Here is a 19,093-nt window from a genome sequence, read left to right on the forward strand (position 1 = left end):
ACCCTAAACAGGGCGGCCGGGCGATTATCTGCGGACGCGATAAGGGTAGCGAAGTGATTAGACCTCGCCGCCCTTATCGCAGCGAGATAAGACCTAATGTAGGTTCTTAGTCGCAATCGGTCGGATTCAGATCGGCTGGATCTCCAACAGCTCTCTAGGCCCCGTCTCCGACGCTTCATCTCCCAAAGCTCCACGGAAAACCATGGAGCTCGATGGGATCTGCACCGGGTCAGGGGCCGCAAGGGTACAACTCGGTCAGGAGCCTCCGTGGCTGCCCTTTCCCAGGCTTCCACTAAGGCATCTGCCGAGTTGTGAGCGAAGGAGGCAGGTGGGGACCCCAGCGCTGCCTGGAACCTCTCAGGGTCCATTAAGCGCCTGGGGTGGTACCATCTAGTTGGTTCCACACACCCACGGTGGGGAGTGGCAAAATGGAAGACCAGCCGCAGGAGATGATGATCGGTCCATGACAGGGGCATAACAATTGGGGAGCCCCCACCAAGATCATCTAACCACCGTCCAGATAAGAAAATCAGGTCAAGGGTGTGGCCTCCCACATGAGTCGGTCCAGAAATTACTTGCGTCAGGTCTATGGCCGTCATGGAAGCCATGAACTCCCGAGCTAACTCAGATGATCCTCCCAGGGATGGTAGATTGAAGTCACCCAAAACTATAAGTCTTGGGAACTCAATCACCAACCCAGAGAGGATATCGAGAAGCTCAGGCAGGGCTGCTGCTGCGTGACTAGGCGAAAGGTACACCAGCAGCAAGCCCAACTGTGCACCAGGGCCACATCTCAAGAAGAGAGACTCACACCCGACTATCTGGGGAACGGTGGTCTCCTGCGGACACAAGGTCTCCCTCATGACAACCGCCACTCCCCCGCCCCTACCCTGAGCCTGAGGCCGGTGTAGCACCCGGAAACCTGATGGGCAAAGATCAACCAGAGGAATACCGCCCTCTGGGCCCAACCAAGTCTCCTTGATGCAAGCCAGGTCCGCATGCTCACCCTCGACCAGATCCCGGACAAGAGGAGCCTTATTAACAACAGACCTTGTATTCAAGTACACCAACCGGAGCTCAGGTGGCTGCACATCCTCGCTCCCGGGACCTTGGGGCAGAAACAGAGGGTTGGAGTGCCTCACCGCTTGTAAGCAGTGGAGAGGCCTTCCCAGAAGTCGATACGGCCCTCTGTTCATACACCTGCTGCCATTCCCTAACGTCGTGGGAATAGGTAATCCCACGACCCGCTCTGGAGCCCCGGAGGCAACCGACCCCCGCTCCCCCCCACGATCAATCCCGGACCTGGCCTGAACAACGGTTGTTGGACTACCCCCCATTTCCAAACAACCAAAAGAGATCCCCACCCCCCTCCCTAACCCCACAAAAAAATTAGCTAAAAAACTTACCAGGGGCCTCTTATTAAATTTATATCGGAGGCCCCTACCCCTGCCCAGCCATCTCTCAGGGTCTCAACAATCGGGCCCAGGTATAAACATTATATAATAATAAGAACTACATAAGATTTGGCTGTTTGCATTTTAAGATGGGTTGGCTTTATAAAGCTAATTAAAAAGATTATGACACCAATGAAAACTACTTAGAGGGGAGAGATAAAATGGGTATTATATACCTATCTAAAAGTGATAGAAAACCATACCCAACACCTTCTCCGGAAGTCCCCAGTTTGGAGCTTCAAAGATCAGCAGGAACAATGACTCAAGACAAAACAAATACATTCCAGGAGAAAATATACACAATGCCGCGACAGATTCAAACAATAATTGTTTCAAACCATGATGAGATTAGAAATAGGTTTGACAATATAAACGAACATCTCTAACTTAAACCTACAATTAAATAACACTCAAAAAATAACAACAATGAATGAACAAACAAAACAGAAGAACATATATTAAATGAAAGTGACTTAAATAGAAAAGCTACAAATGAAGAAAACTACAACTTAATACAAACAAAAAAAAAATCTGCAAAACCTCACTACAATAAATACTGTAAGACAAAAAAGATGCTTTATCCTCCAGGACATAAAGGAGCTTTATAGGCTGAGCTTGTCGATCAGAAGGTCGGCGGTTCGGCGGGTCAAATCCCGAGTGCCATATAACAGAGTGAGCGCCTGTTACTCGTCCCAGCTTCTGCCAACCTAGCAGTTCGAAAGCACATAAAAATGCAAGTAGAAAAATAGGGACCACTATGGTGGGAAGGTAACAGCGTTCCGTGCACCTTTGGTGTCTAGTCATGCCGGCCACATGACCATGGAGATGTCCTCGGACAAGCGCTGGCTCTTCGGCTTTGAAATGGAGATTTGCACCGGCCCCTAGAGTTGGAAACGACTAGCACGCATGTGCGGGGGAACCTTTACCTTTACCTTTATTATAGGATTAAATATTGTTGGGATATAGCCAAAAGAATAAATAAAGCTTGTAAAGGGGTCCTATAGTAAGAGAAATAAGATATATAAGAAGTATAATATTTTTAGAATATGTGAAATGTTAAAACATACAGAAAGAATCAGAAGAGTGATGACCTCGAAACAACACCTGTGCTAAACAAAGAACATTCTGTGACTCTACAAAAGAAAAAACAAAGATTTTTTTAACTACATCTTTTAACTCTAGACATAACCATTATAGAAACTATTTAGAGACAGAGGTGTTTTTTTAATATCTTTGAACAGACAGAAATATTTGGATTAGATTTATGCAGTTTTTGTTGGAATACAGCTTAAAGAAGTTGGCCCTTTTTAAAACTTGGATTATAGCCTATAGCAGTTGGCTCTTTTTAAACTTGGATTATAGCCTAAAGCAGTTGGCTTGTTGTTGTTGTTTTCTTCCCTGTGGATTTACAAAATTTGCTTGATTGAACAATGAGTGCACCAATCCTCACTAAAATTACAAAAAAATCCTGCTTCTGCACCCTCTTCTGGAACATCTACTCCAAAAAATCAGGGATCTATTGAAGCAATGTTACAATGAGAGAAGGCAAACAATCTCCAAAAAGAGATGCACACGACTTTACAACTAAGGCAAGAAATGATGCAGAGGAATCATCAAGAAATAAAAAGCAATCTTGATAAGCTAAGTGTTCCAATATCTCAGGGGCTGCCCAAAGAAGAGGGAGTCAAGCTATTCTCCAAAGCACCTGAAAGCAAGACAAGAAGCAATGGATGGAAACTAGTCAAGGAGAGAAGCAACTGTAAGGAGAAACTTCCTGACAGTTAGAACAATTAACCAGTGGAACAACCTGCCTCCAGAAGTGGTGAATGCTCCAACACTGGAAGTTTTAAAGAGGAAACTGGACAGCCATTTGCCTGAAATGGTATAGGGTTTCCTGCCTGAGCAGGGGGTTGGACTAGATGACCTCCAAGGTCCCTTCCAACTTCTTCTTCTTCTTCTTCTTCTTCTTCTTCTTCTTCTTCTTCTTCTTCTTCTTCTTCTTCTTCTTCTTCTTCTTCTTCTTCTTCTTCTTCTTCTTCTTCTTCTTCTTCTTCTACTTCTTCTTCTTCTTCTTCTTCTTCTTCTTATTATTATTATTATTATTATTATTATTATTATTATTATTATTATTATTATTATTATTATTATTATACAATTTGAGGTTCATCAATAGATAATTCTTAAAATTGAACAAAGAATTCAGAAGGTGGAAGATCAATCAGAAGATACTGGGGGAAAATAAGCACTAATGACAGAGAATGAAACATTACAACAAGCAAATCAAAACTTAGAAGGGATGGCCACTGCCTTGGAAATGGAAAATGCTGTTCACTATTTGAGATTCTAGAACATACCCAAAGATAAAGAGGAAGATATAGGAGAAGTGATTATTAATCTATTAGCAGAGGCCCTAGAAATGGAAAGATTGGAGATGCAGCAAGAAGTGGATGAAATATTTAGAATGAATTCAAGTTACATGAAAAAACACAAATTTCCTAGAGAAGTCCATAAGATTTATGAAGAAAACAACAAGCAATGAGATATTAAGAAGAGTCAGAGATGACCCATTACAATAAAGATATAGTAGTGCTGAAACATATTCCCAAGAGAATAAGGAATACTTGAAGACAATATCGTTTCTTGACTACAAAGCCGATTGCAAAAGGAGTAAATTTTAGATGGGTGAAGGGATTCTAATTAATTGGAATAATACAAGATATTGATTGGATTCAGTGTGGAAGGCACAGGATTTTGATGAAAGATATAGAGCATTTCTGGGAGAAAGAACACAATATCAACAAGAGGATGAAAAAAGCCAGAAACAGACAGAACAAACAATAGAGGAAACAGCTATACAAGTGGAAGAAGAAAAAGAGAAGATGAATCAAAAAGATGAGGGAACAGTAAGAGACTAGAGGGTTACAAGATCAACAAGACCTAAATGTAAATAAATCAAAATGGAGAAGGAAAATGGATTTTTTTAGTGAATATAAATGGATTGAATTCTCCATGAAAAAGAATTTTTAAACAACTACAGAAATTAAACATTGATATAATTTGTTTGCAAGAGACACACATAAAAAAATCATAAATCAAACTTGGAAAACTTTATTACACATCAGCTCAACAACAACAAAAGGAGTAGCTATATATGTTAAAAAGGCAATAGATTCCAAAATGATTTATTCAGATGAAGAAAGAAGAATACTAATGGTAGAAATATTTTTAAATCAAAAGCAGATACTTTTGATAGCAATATATGCACCAAATAACAAACAAGACGAATTTTATCAAAACCTTCACAGAAAAATAGTAGAAATGGAATATCAAAATATATGCTTAATTGGGGATTTCAATGCAATAGTAGATGGGACATTAGATTATAAAAGCAGTAAATCAGGGAAACAAGAAAGAAAAAGATTACCTGAGACTTTTTAAAAGAGGAAATTGATAGAGGAAATTAGTGTACAAGATATTTGGAGAGAAACAAACCCAGGAAAATCACAATATACATTTTATTCTGATAGTCATTAATCTTGGTCTAGAATTGATACGATTTGGATGACACCTGAATTAAGGATTAATATGCAGGAAATTAAAATAGAATTAGGTACTTGGGCAGATCATAATACTTTAAAAATAGTGTGGAAAGGAATGCAGAAAAAATTAAGATGGACTTTGAATCAACCTATATTAAAAGAGAAAGAATTTATAGAATTAGTAACAAAAGAAATGGAATTTTTCTTCAAAGAAAATAAAAAAGAAGATACAACATTACAAAATGTATGGGATACAGCCAAAGCATATTTTTGAAGCATAGGGATAACATAAACAGTGAAAAAAATAAAGAAAAGAGACAACAATGTCAGTTGTTTAAAAAAAATAAAATTTAAAAAATTAAGAATTTGAACTACAAAATAAACCCACAAAAGAAAATATTGAAAAGACAAATGGAACTAATAAAACATAAGTTTAATAGAATCAGAAAAATTGCTACAGGAAATTAAAAGAGCAGAGCAAAACTTTTTTGAAATTGCAAATAAATCAGGAAGATGGTTAGCTTATAAACTTAAAAAAACAGAAGGAGAAAAAATTGATATAATTTAGTAGATGAAAAAGACTATTTACAATTTAAAAATGAAGCAATAAAAAGATAACTAACGAATACCATGAGAAACTGTATGTTAAGGAAGAAACTTCATGGGAGAAAATGACTCAATATATGGAAGAAAATAATTTACCAAAAAATCCAGAAAATTTCAAGACTATGTTAAATGAAAAAATAAGAATGATGGAACTGACAGAGGCAATAAAAAGAGAAAAAATGAAAAAACACAAGGACCAGAAAGACTCCCGGCAGAGTTTTACAAATGTTTACAAGATACATTAAGTTTACCATTGAAAGATGTATGTAATGAACTTTTATTGGAGGCAAAACTCCCAAATACACGGACAGAAGCAAATGTTACTTCGATACCAAAAGAAGACTCAGATTTAACCCAGATAAAAAAATTATAGACTGATATTACTATTAAATGTGGACTACAAAATCTTCACTTCAATAATAACTGAGAGGCTGAAAAGATTTTTGATTGAATTTATACACCAGACCAAAATGGACTTTTGCCAAAGAGACAAATAAAAAATAATTTGATAGTAATACTAAACATATTGGAATATTATGAACTGCATCCAGGGAAACAACTGGCATTAGTATTTTAGACACCTAAAAGGTATTTATTTATTTATTTATTTATTTATTTATTTATTTATTTATTTATTTATTTATTTATTTATTATTTATTTATTTATCTATCTATCTATCTATCTATTTATCTATTTATTTATTTATTTATTTATTTATTTATTTATTTATTTTAATTCCATTTATATCCCGCCCTTCTCCGAAGACTCAGGGCGGCTTACAAGCTTAATGTTTCTTGTCAATTTATGATTCAAGAACTAAAAATAATAGACTTTGGTCAAAACTTTATAAACACGAGTCAGGCAACGTATCAGAAGCAGCAAAAGTGATTGTAAATGGGGATTATACAGAGATTTTTGATATACGAAAAGGCACAAGACAAGGATGTCCATTATCCCTACTGCTATTTATCTTAACTTTGGAAGTTTTAAATAGAACCATTAGCCAAGATCCAGAAATTAAAGAATTGAAAATAAAAGGTGAAACCTATAAATTGCAAGCATTTGCAGATGATTTGGTATTCATTTTAGAGCAAGCTTTAGAGATGATTGCTAAACTGTTGGAAAAGATAGAACAATTTGGAGAGATAGCAGGATTAAAGATAAATAGAGAAAAAACTAAAGTGATAGTTAAAAATCTCACAGATAGAAAAAAGCAATTATCAGAAAAAATAGAACTGCAAATAGTCAAAAAGGTCAAATACTTGGGAATATATTTGACAGTAAGATGTTCAACAATAAAAGAAGATAACTATATTAAATTGTTAAATCTAATAAAGCTTGATTTGACAAAATGGAAATACCTGCAACTGTCGATGTTAGGAAGAATTGCTACGGTGAAAATGAATATATTACCAAAAATTCTATTTTTGTTTCAAATGATACCTATAAAACTGGAGAAAAAATTCTTTGAAGATTTAAACTCTCTAATTCAAATTTATTTTGGCAAGGAAAGAAAGCTAGAATTAAATTGAAAATTTAATTTACAAGCTAAGGGAAATGGAGGTTTTGGCTTGCCAGAATGGGTTTTACTGTATATTATCAAGCATCAGTGCTAACATAGGTAAAAGAATGGATAACTCTTAGAAATAAAAGATTGCTGTACTTGGGGGGACATGACCTACAACTTGGTTGCTGTGCTTTTTTATGGTATGAATATATATATATATATATATATATATATAAATACTTCCCAAACCACTATATTAGAAATGCACTATTATTAACATGGGAAAAAATAAAATGTAAAATTTATTTGAAAATTCCAGGATGGCTTTCAACAATGGAAGCATTTGTACATCCAAATCTACTCAGTCTTGATAAAATATGGATATATAAATATACCCTAAATTCTGAAGGGAACTTAAAATCCAGGGAAGAGATGGAAAATCAGGGCATCGATTTAACATGGTGGTAACATTTACAAATGTAAGTCAGATATGACAAAGATATTAAACAGTATGCATTTTACAAAGAACAGACTATGTTTGAGCAGACATTACTAACTTCCGATGAAAAGTTAATTCAAATAATGTACAATTTCTTATTAAATGTCAAAATTGGGAATAGGGCGGTATATAAACCGAATAAATAAATAAATAAATAAATAAATAAATAAATAAATAAATAAATAAATAAATAAATAAATAAATAAAATGGAAGATGAACAAGTAAAAGAGACAATGATAGCTTGGGCAAAGTATTTTGGATATAATAAAGAAACTATAAATTGACAATGTCAGCTTCATATAAAGAAAACTTATACAAAATGTTCTATAGAGGGCACTTGCCACCAACAAGATTAGCAAAAATGTTTCAAAATATGTCAGAGAAATGTTGGAAATGTAAACACAAACCCAGTACTTATTATCATATGTGGTGGAGATGTGTTAAAGCAAGGACATATTGGACAATAATCCATAATTGGCTAGAAAAAATGTTAGAGAAACACATAGACTATAAAGCTGATTTTTTTTTTACCAGCTATAATGCCAGAAAAACATGATAAGCAAAGTACATACTTGATTTTACATGTAATAACAGTGGCAAGAATTATATTTGCACAATATTGGAAGAACAAAGAAATGGACATACTTACTTTAAGGTTGAAAGATAAAGAATAAACAGAATATTTTCAAACTTGGGACGTATTTTATCAATGGTTAGAGAAAAGATTTAGGGATTAGGCATTTAATTTGTATTAGTGAATAAGATAGACAACACATTTTGGTTGAATGATTACTATTGAATTCTGTTAAAAAAATCAATAAAACTTTATTTTTAAAAAAACACAAATTGTTGGCTATCCAAACCACAGAACTACTATATTGGAATGTATGAAACAATCAGCTTTCTTTCACGAACTCAAGAAGACAAACATAATAGTCTCTCTTTCTATTTTCCTCCCCAAAGTCTCCTTTACAAAAACCTGTGGTATACGTTCGGCTATAGAGAGTTACCTAGTGAGCTTCCGTGTTCAAAGATGACAACCAGCTTTCCAAGAGCAATCCAATCCCTTAACTGCTACGTCATACCATTCTCAAAATTGCCTGATATTTGAAGCTAACTTCTAGAAAGGTGTGTTTTCAGTCTTCAGCAGAACAATCACATAGCTAGTGGCCAAACTGAGTGACCTCCTCCTTTATTTGAAATTTTCCTTCTGAAATTCAAAACTTCATGACATCTCTATACTGAATTCAAGCAGGGTTCCCCACCCACCTTTTAAATTTAATTTTTCACCAAATGTCATGCAACAGATCAGGGTAAGATGACAAGATGACTTGGTAATAAATACTCTTCTATTTCAGTCAAGTCTTTTCGTTCCCAAACAAGCATCTTTCTTTCTTGCTCATGGAGGAAATCAGATTTTAAAAGTCTACTGAGAAGTCAAGGTCAGTTTTGTCTTCTTTTTAAGAGAGCTTTTAAAAAGCATTACCATGTGTGCATTACTCTGACATCTGTTTCCATGGAAGCTGGATGGGTAATGGAAACAGCCCACGAGAGGATGAGTCAATTTTACTGATGCTGCTGGGTATTTTTTCCATGTTCTCATTTCTGTTTCCATGGAAGCTGATGTTGGATGAGGCAAGGCAAGGCAAGGCATTTAAAACAAAAAACAAAAAACAAGACTGCCAAGATACTATTTTACCAAAACCAATATGGCATAATCTTTCATCCTGAAACCTACTCTCCAAGAAAGAAAGATGCCTAAACACTGCTAATAATTATATTTTTATAGTCAGGAGCAGCTGCTAGATGAAAAGAGTAGACTTTCAGATTTACAAATATAATTTCTTTCTGTAGCATTTCAAGACTTATGGGAAGGAAAGGAAGGTGTATATTAAAACAACTTTTTAAGTTTCTAAAAGATTTACAAATGCAATATTTTTAAATTTATTGATTATATTTATAGCCTATGGTTGTCATTTGTTGTTTTTTCATTTCAGACATGGAAAGTGAAATCCAATTGTTATTAAATGATTTTTCAAATATTTTTGAGAAAAATATGCAAAACAATACAATTTTAAGATATTAATATTGGCAGTTAAATCTGGATTCTGCTGAATTTCCTATTCAGCATGTCCATCTGATTGAAAATATTCATTCATTTTAGAAATACTATTCAGTAATAATTTCTTTCTTTGACTTCCCTAATTTTTTTTCTTGATGCCATTTTGCTTGCATTTACTGGTCTCTGATTTGTTAATGACAATGAGAACAGCTTGCCTCCAGAAATCGTGGGTGCTCTATCACTGGAGATTTTAAAGAAGAGATTAGACAGTCACTTGTCTGAAATGGTATAGGTTCTCCTGCTTGAGCAGGGGTCTGGACTAGAACAGGGGTCCCCAACCCCAAGTCTGTGGACCAGTACCGAGCCGCAGCATGCCAGCAACTGGTCCACACAAACAAGCAAAGACCCATCTGCAGAATGTAGGCAGCACACAAAACCATATACCCTCCGGTCCACAGAAAACTGGTCCCTGGTACCCAAAAGGTTGGGGACCTCTGGACTAGAAGACTTCCAAGGTCCCTTCCAGCTCTATTCTATTCTAATCAAAGTTACATGATTTTAGCAACCAACAATGAAATTTTCTGAGAGGCTAATGTTGAAGGAAAAGTCTTCATCAGGGTTCAGTCCAAGCCAGGAATAAACAACATGGTGACTGCTTTAGAAAGAAGGTTGCAGTCTGGAGAGCCAGACAGAAAGATAGCTCTGGAAGAAAAGAGAGAAAGCACATGTAGGGAATGGGTTTTTGTTTGGAGTTGTTTCTGGTTCCTGTTTCAGGCTTTGTATTTCCTGTGTCATGAACTTTGACCTGAGTCTGAGTGTGCCCCTTTGGCATCTGTGGGTTAATCCTATTATGCCCTGTCCTAGAGTTTGGGTGGGGTATGTAGATTTTAGGTGTCTTTGCCTTCCTAAGCTTCTAGCTGGAGGTCTCCAACCTTCCTGAATGGATTACTATTGTACATCTGCATTTCTACAGAGCTGGTTTCTGCTTGGGGGAGGGAGACTTGGGCTATTAAGAAAAGGTGGGCATGCTTTTCTGCCTCTTTAAGATCCTTTGAGGAAATATAATATTCTGCCCTTTTAATATTTCCTTTTCTGGGAGGTGGGTGGCTGACTTCTCACACTAATTTTATTTTTTTTTATTTTATTAAACTTATATACCACCCTTCTCCTGTAGGACTCAGGGCGGTTCACAAGGTTTTTTAAAACAGTACAACAAATTACATAGATTAAAAAACAATTAAAATAATTAAACTAACCTTGAAATTTAAAACCCCAATAACAATTAAGATACAATTAAAACCCCTGTTAATATGCTCAGTCCAGGCCAGAAAGCTTGAAGAGCCAGGTCTTCAGGTCCCGGCAGAATGAGCGGAAGAAAAATCTTCATCATGGTTCATCCAAGCAGGAAATAAACATGGCAACTGCTTTGGGAAGAAGGTTGTAGTTTATTACAGAGGAAAACTAGACAAAAGTTTGGATCCAACAGAAAAAGCACTGACCACATGTGGGTAGTGGGTTTTTATACCCTTGGACTCTATTGTTTGAAGTTATTTCTGGTTCCTGTTTGAGGCTACTTCCTGTGTCATGTATTCTGTCCTGAGTCTAGGTGGGCCCCTCTAGGATTCTTGACAGTTGTGGGTATGTCCTATTATGTCCTATTATGTTCCCTGGGGCTGTGGCTGATGTTGACTCTAGAGATCTTTCTTCCTAATCCCAGTTTCCTGACAAGATTATCACATCTGCATTCCTGCAGACTTGGTTTCTGCTTGGGACAGAGAGACTTGGGGGCAGGGTTGGTTTCTGCTTTTAAAATCCTTTAGGGAAATATATTCTGCCCTTTTAATATTTCCTTCTCTGGGCAGCTGACTTCCCACAATCCCCCCCTTTGTGCCATAAATGTGTGAATGATACACTTACTGGCATAAGATTAAAATTGGTCTGATCAGGGATACTTGGAAAACAAGCTTTAAACTGTTAATGTAAAAAGAAAAACACTAATGGAGGCAGCAGAAAAAGATCCCTGCCCATAAAGTTCTAAAAGTCAGGACAAAAATTAAGTGGAAAAGAAATTTATAGTTACCAGTTGTTAAGTAGTGGGTTCTGGACCACATGGATGACTCCGGACAACAGGGTTCAACATATTAGACCTTTATTGTAGAACACACATGACTGAAGACAAAGGGCTATTAGCCCCTCTTATATACCTAGCCAGGTATACCTGGGACCAATCCCCTTATCTGGATTTCCCTGCCAATCTGGACAGGGTATCCTGACACCTGGTGGAGTCAGTGGCTCACTACAGAGGAAACACCCCCTATATACATAACACCCCTTCCCCCATACTAAACACTAACAATAACCAATAAAAAACATGAAGATAACAACCAATGTGTGAATCTGGTTATTTGAAAAATGACTTAACCCCTCCCTCAAAACCTCACAAAATCTTTGAGGCATGCTGGTGGCTTATGGGTTCTGGCTGACCGTTTCAGGGTTTGGTCTGTGTCCATGTCACCCAGGTCTGCCTCTGAGTCCTGATTCCAAGCCCAATCCACCCCAATGTCATTTGGTTCCCCGACCTGATGTTCCTCGGCCCAACCAACATTGCTGGGTAACTGTCTGGTATCAGATCAGTTATTCCCCTCCCCCAACTCCAAAAAGGCAGGTTGATCTGACTCCGGAACTTGTGGTTTTTTGGGGCTCTGCTTCCTCAATTGGTCTATGTGTCTTCTGACCTGGCAGCCTTCCTCCACCTCTACAATGTATGATACAGGCCCGTTTTTGTCAACCACCACCCCTGAATCCAGGCATGGCCTGACCCATAGTTCCGGGCCCAAACCTTTTCTGCAATGTTAAGTTCTCTAGTGGTGTCAGGTTGGGGTTGATCCAATTCGGCGGCCACTCTATCGGGGTGTAATCTGTCCATCTTGGTAATTAGGCAATGACCCCAACGTAGCTCTGCAGGACTCTTGCCAGTTGCTGTGCATGGTGTGGTGTGTTGTGCCAGAAGGAATTGAGCCAACCTTTGGTGCCAGTCTCCACTGATGATGCGCCTCAATGTGTCCTTAGTCATTCTCACCATTTGTTCTGCCAGACCATTAGATGACGGGTGGAAAGGTGCGGATGTGACATGCCTAATCAAGTTGGCCCTGGTGAATGCCTGGAAATCAGCAGATGTGAATTGTGGGCCATTGTCAGAGACCAACACATCAGGCAACCCATGAGTGTCAAATAGTCCCCGGAGCACCTGAACAGTCTTTGCAGTGGTCATGCTAGAAACTGGAACTACTTCCAGCCATTTAGAGTGACTGTCAACCACCACCAAAACCAGTTGTCCCTGGAAGGGCCCCGCATAATCAATATGCACCCTGGACCACGCTTCCCATTTGTGCGGGGGGGCTGTGGCTGCTCCAGCCTCAACCTTTGGCATATGTAGCACCCTGCTACTTGCTCCTCTATGGCCTTATCGAGACCAGGCCACCATAAGTAACTCCTAGCTAGTGCCTTCATCCTGACTATGCTGGGGTGATCCTCGTGAAGCAACCACAAAACCTTTTCACGAAGCTTCTCCGGGATAATGACTCTGCTACCCCACAAAAGGCATCCTCATGCCTTCTCACAAAATATGCCTGAAACTCTGGACCCAGACTCTTTTCCTGCCACCCAGATATTACCCACATTTGGACCCTGCACAATACCTTGTCTGCTGTGGTGCCAGCAGCAATGTCCTTCACCTGGAGGGGGCAATCCGGTAGACCCTGGATGGCTAGGATCTGCTCCGCAGGTGCTGGGTCAGGTTCAGTGATCCTTAGTAGCAATCTGCTTAGTGCATCAGCGTGGCCCATGTCCCTGCCTGGTTTGTAGACCAGTTTGCAAGTGTATGCAGATAGGAATATGGACTACCTTAGCATCCTTGGGGAAAGAATTTGTGGTGTTTGTTTGTCAGTTGTGAGCAACCCCAATAATGGTTTGTGGTCAGTAAAAATGGTGAACTCCCTGCCATACAGGTAGTCGTGAAATTTCTTGACTCCCGCCACAATTGCCAAGGCTTCCTTGTCAATTTGTGCATAATTCCTTTCTGCCTTTCACAGTGTTCAGGAGTAATATGCAATAGGCCTTTGCTCCCCGTTTCCCTCTATGTGACTTAATACAGCACCCACTCCATAAGGGGATGCATCACACGCGATGCAGATGGGCTTGTTTTCTATGAAATGTGTGATGGTTGAGTCACTGGACAATAGTTGTTTGAGGTTTCTAAAACTCTGTTCATGGACCGAGGTCCATGGGGTTTTCTTATCTAATAATCTGTGTAAAGGCTCTGCAATTGCTGCTTTGTAGGATAAAAATGCATGATAGAAATTAAGTAACCCCAGGAAAGCTTGCAATTCAGCCTTATTATTTGGGGTTGGAACCAATTTGATTGCTTTTACCTTGGAATCAGTAGGGTGAATTCCTTTGGCATCAATCCTGAACCCTAAAAATTCAGTGGATGCCACTCCAATACTGCACTTACTTTGTTTATGTTTGAGCCCAGCAAAGTGAAACCTGCTTAAAACAGCCTGCAACCTGTCAGCCAAGATCTCTTCAGATTCTCCAGCAATAAGAACATCATCGAAATAAGGACATACACCAGGTATGCCTTTCAGAGTCCTCTCCATCACTTCTTGAAAAATCTCTGGAGCTACAGAGATGCCAAACTGCAAACGGTTAACTCTGAAAGCTCCCGTATGTGTCACTATTGTCTGAGCATCAGCTGTCTCCTTGGAAACTGTGAGCTGCTGGTATGCCTGCGCAAGATCAAACTTAGCAAAGATGGCGCCTCCCTGTATTGCAGCGAGGACATGCTGGAGCGTCAGGACCGGGTAAGCATGCGGATTCAAGGCCCGGTTTACCGTGGCCTTATAATCTGCACAAATTCTTACTTCCTCATTAGCCTTAAGTGGGGTCACTATAGGGGTCTCCCATTCTCCCCCTTCCACGGGCTCTAACAGCCCTTGTTCTACCAACTTATCCAATTTGCTCTCAATCTTTTGCTTGAGAGCGAATGAGACTCTCCGGGGCTTGATGCGAATAGGTAAGACCCCTGGGTTTAGCTTAAATTTAATGGGGGGGCATGTATTTACCCAGCTTGTCATCGAATACATCTGCAAACGATTTGCAGATGGATTCGAGACTTTTGGGTTGAATGTTATGTACTCCCCCCAACCAAATGCTCAGGGCATTGAACCAGTCCAGCCCCACTAGACTGGTCTTCTGCCCGTCAGACACCAGGACGTCCAATGGACCCTGGAATTCCTTGAACCCCACAATCACGGTGGCCTTTCCCCTGATTTTAATGGGGGAATGCTGAAAGTCAGACAGCAGCAATGTTGTGGGCTTTAAAGGGATTCTCTGCTTGCTCCGGTTGCAAATTCCTTTAAATGTCTCATAGGAAATTATTGAGACTGTGGAACCTGAGTCAAGCTCCATCGTGCAAGGTACCCATTGCAGATGGACCTGTATTGTAATTTTAGGCTTGAGCAACTGATGTATCTCCATATGAGTCACTGTCCGACTGCTCCCCCCAGATTTCAGTGATATGTGTTGCAGGGACCCAGTACCTTCGAGTGCCGAAGCCATGGCTTGTAATTAGTTCAGGCTGTCTCAGTTGCGGTTCTGGCAGATGGTTGCGATGTGCCCCATTTTGCCACAGGAGCGACATTTCACAGATCTGAATCTGCAAGACGCTCTCAGATGATTTCCTCCACAGCTGGCACATTTTTGGCTGGCGAAGTTGGTTGCTCTAGGTTCTCTGTAGCTGCAGCTGCATGTTGTGATTCAGGGTCAGCCTGTGGGTTCGGCAGTTGGGTCGGATGACTCGGATGACTCAGATGAGGGGGAGGAGGGGGGTGTTGAAGAAGAACTTGCTGATGATGGCTTGGAGGCTCCACAGAGCCCCCAGCCAGGCCCCTCTTACTTGGTGGAGACCCAGCTGTGTGAGCCCGACAGTGTGGATGAAGATGACCCACAGCTGGCCCTGTTCAAGGACGCCCGACGCAGGAGGCAGTCAAGTAGGAGCAAGCAGAGAAAGGCTGTGGGACTTCTCGGAAGGAGGCAAAGAGAGGCCACGCCCTGAACTCTTATAAAGGGAGTGTTTGGGGGAGGGCTGGTTTGCTGAAAGCAACCGCTCCGATAGAGGATCAAAGCTCCGGTATCTTGTTTCATGTTTTGTTGTTTGTTTGTGTAATAAATTTGGCAGACGTATTCCAGCCTCTGCCGTTTGTACAGGGGTTGCCTTTCTGCAAGGCCGGTAGCAGGCTGGTACAGAACACTGCAAGCGGTGCTTTTGCTGACCGATGTGTATTTTCTGTGGCTTCCATCATTGTCCTGCCGCAGGAAAAATCAAATGCACAGGTATAGTATAGGTGGTACTGTGTTCAATAGTAGTAACTGTGAGAGGGATCTCGGAGTCCTAGTAGACAATCACTTCAATATGAGCCATCAGTGTGCTGCAGCTGCCAAAAAAGCCAACACAGTGCTAGGCTGCATTAACAGAGATCAAGTGAAGTACTAATACCACTTTACAATGCTTTGGTAAGGCCACACCTGGAATACTGCATCCAGTTTTGGTCACCACGATGTAAAAAAGATGTCGAGACTCTAGAAAGGGTACAGAGAAGAGCAACCAAGATGATTAGGGGGCTGGAGGCTAAAACATATAGGGAACCGTTGCTGGAATTGGGTATGTGTAGTTTAATGAAGAGAAGGGTGAGGGGTGACATGATAGCAATGTTCCAATATCTCAGGGGCTACCACAAAGAAGAGGGAGTCAAGCTATTCTCCAAAGCACCTGAAAACAGGACAAGAAGCAAGCTATTCTCCAAAGCACCTGAAAACAGGACAAGAAGCAACGGATGGAAACTAGTCAAGGAGAGAAGCAACCTGGAACTAAGGAGAAACTTCCTGACAGTTAGAACAATTAACCAGTGGAACAACCTGCCTCCAGAGGTGGTGAATGCTCCAACACTGGAGGTTTTTAAGAAGAGACTGGACAGCCATTTGCCTGAAATGGTATAAGGTTTTCTGCCTGAGCAAGGGTTGGACTAGAAGACCTCCAAGGTCCCTTCCAACTTTATTATTATTATTGTTATTGTTATTGTTATTAGTCTGACTCAGCAGCAGCCTGAGGCTAAATAAATAAACACTTAACACACACTGGTTACAAGAAATGCAGAACTGGCTAACAGCAATTAGGACTGATAGAATTAGAAGAGAAACACCAAAAGGTACACAACAATAAAATAATTAACACCAGATCCCTCCTGGAGCAAATGTTAACACCTTTTTAGACAGAACTGAGAAAGAAATAACCCAACAGTAGCCACTGACCAACAAATCAGAAAAGTCAAATTTAAACTCACCAAATTTAAACTCACCAATCAGAAATGACAATCTTGGAAACCATGAAAAGGTGTAAGAACTCATGCTTGAGGACCATTCTGTCTAGCTAGCCGGAGTTTCATGCTGAACTGTCAGTCAACTTTAATCTCCATGATCAAACCTATCTTTCCAGTAGCTGGCTTCACATTCTATTTGTTCCCTTCTGTGCTGCTTGTGGGAATCCCAGCTGGAAGAGCCTGAACGAGAGAATTCCTCCCAACAGTCTCATTTCTGAACAAACATTTGTAACGTGTTAGGACTTAGGTTATATTAGTCACAATGTCTGTAGCTGGTCCAATGAAACAACAACAACAATAATAAAATAATAATAAAGACGGTTTGCATCCTTGGCAATAAACTTACAGATTTTCTGGAGGAATATTTAAGCTAAACAATGGGGACAGTGAGTTAATTGATACAGAACATTCCTGTCCCGGGCAATCAAAAACTACAGGGTTAGCAGTGCATGTAACATAGATGTGTGTTGACAAGAATATCAACCTTGCTATCAAGCAAAATCAAACTTTTAATAGCGCTAAACAAACAGGTGGTAAAACAATAAGGGGAACTTAGGCACCAGACACAGGTTATGTAGAAAGTAAACACAGGGTCAGTTATAAAGGACTCAAATGTCTGTACACCAATGCACAGAGTATGAACAGTAAACAGGATGAACTAGAAATTCAGGTAAATGAGGCAGATATGATAATGTTGCCATTATGAGTGAAACTTTTCCAGCAGATAAACTTAAAACATTCCCTCCTGCTAACTTTGGGCTGTTCTTAAGAGTACAGCGAGAGAAAGGAAGAAGAAAAACAAACAAGCACATTTTTCTTCACTCTGTTGGCCAGAGAGACAGAGTGAGGGAATTTTCTTTTTAGTAGCTTATTTTAAGCAGAATTTCTAGCAGAATTTTAAAATTCTTTTCTCTTTGGATTTGAGACAGTTAACAGTCACATTTATCTCACACACAAAGACTTTGACACACATATACACACAAAGACAAGAGAACAGAAAAGGAAACAGAAGTGTTAGTTTTACACATCATAGTCATTCCCACCATTGACTCAAATTAGGGAAGGCACATCTTAAACATACCATGTGGTTGCATAGAAAGAGAGAGAAAGAGAGAGAATCATTCTATCAGGTCTGGTGCACAGAAGCCTCCTAGTGAGACTTCCGCCTACCACCACAGTTTTGGGGTCAAAAAGGAACCCAAGGAGCACTCTGGTTCCCTCACAGAGAACTGGGACGCTCCTTTAGGGATCAACCACCATGGTTTCAGACCAAAAAGGGGTCTGTTGAGGACTCTTCTGCTCCCCTGCAGAAGGTATGTAAATGCTCTTACTAGCTTTACCTTCATCTTTCACCACCACTGTTTGCAGACTTCAAATGTCTGTGAACACCTCTGCTTGCTTTCCAGAGGTAATGGACACTCCTTGCCCAGGGCTTTATTTCCTAACTTTGCTTTGCTTTGCTTACAGGGCCTAACCAGCTAGTTGCCCAAATCCAATTCTCTCATTCCATTCTGTCTGATACGCCCGTCTGATATGCAGGTTCTGAGGTTTTGCTGGTAAAAAATACAGGAAACCAGAGGTTACCTTCAAGCTTTATGTTTTTATTCAGCTGAACAAAAAGACGGACTCCTCTAAATGAGAGCAGCCCCGAAAGACAAGAAATCCTTGTATTTATTCTTTCTGGTTACATAAGCAAGCCATCCAGCAAAGCTGACACACATATGATAAAGATTTCACCCAGTAAGTCTGGCATACTATAGATAAGAGAGCAGAAGCAACAAACATATTCCCTTTGGGTGTTTCCCTAAAGATATTGTATGTTCTTGGGTGGGTTAGGACATTGAGTATTTTCCTTGCTGGCCTTTCATGACCCTGCATCCAGAGCTTTGCAAGAGCCCAAAGACAGTCGGGCCATTTACACATTCACAATTGATATTTCCTATACCTGTGGTGGCAAACCTACTGTATGGCACGTGTGCCACAGGTGG

This window comes from Vipera berus (assembly GCF_964194415.1).
Source record: "Vipera berus genome assembly, chromosome: 7".
NCBI classification, from domain to species: domain Eukaryota; kingdom Metazoa; phylum Chordata; class Lepidosauria; order Squamata; family Viperidae; genus Vipera; species Vipera berus.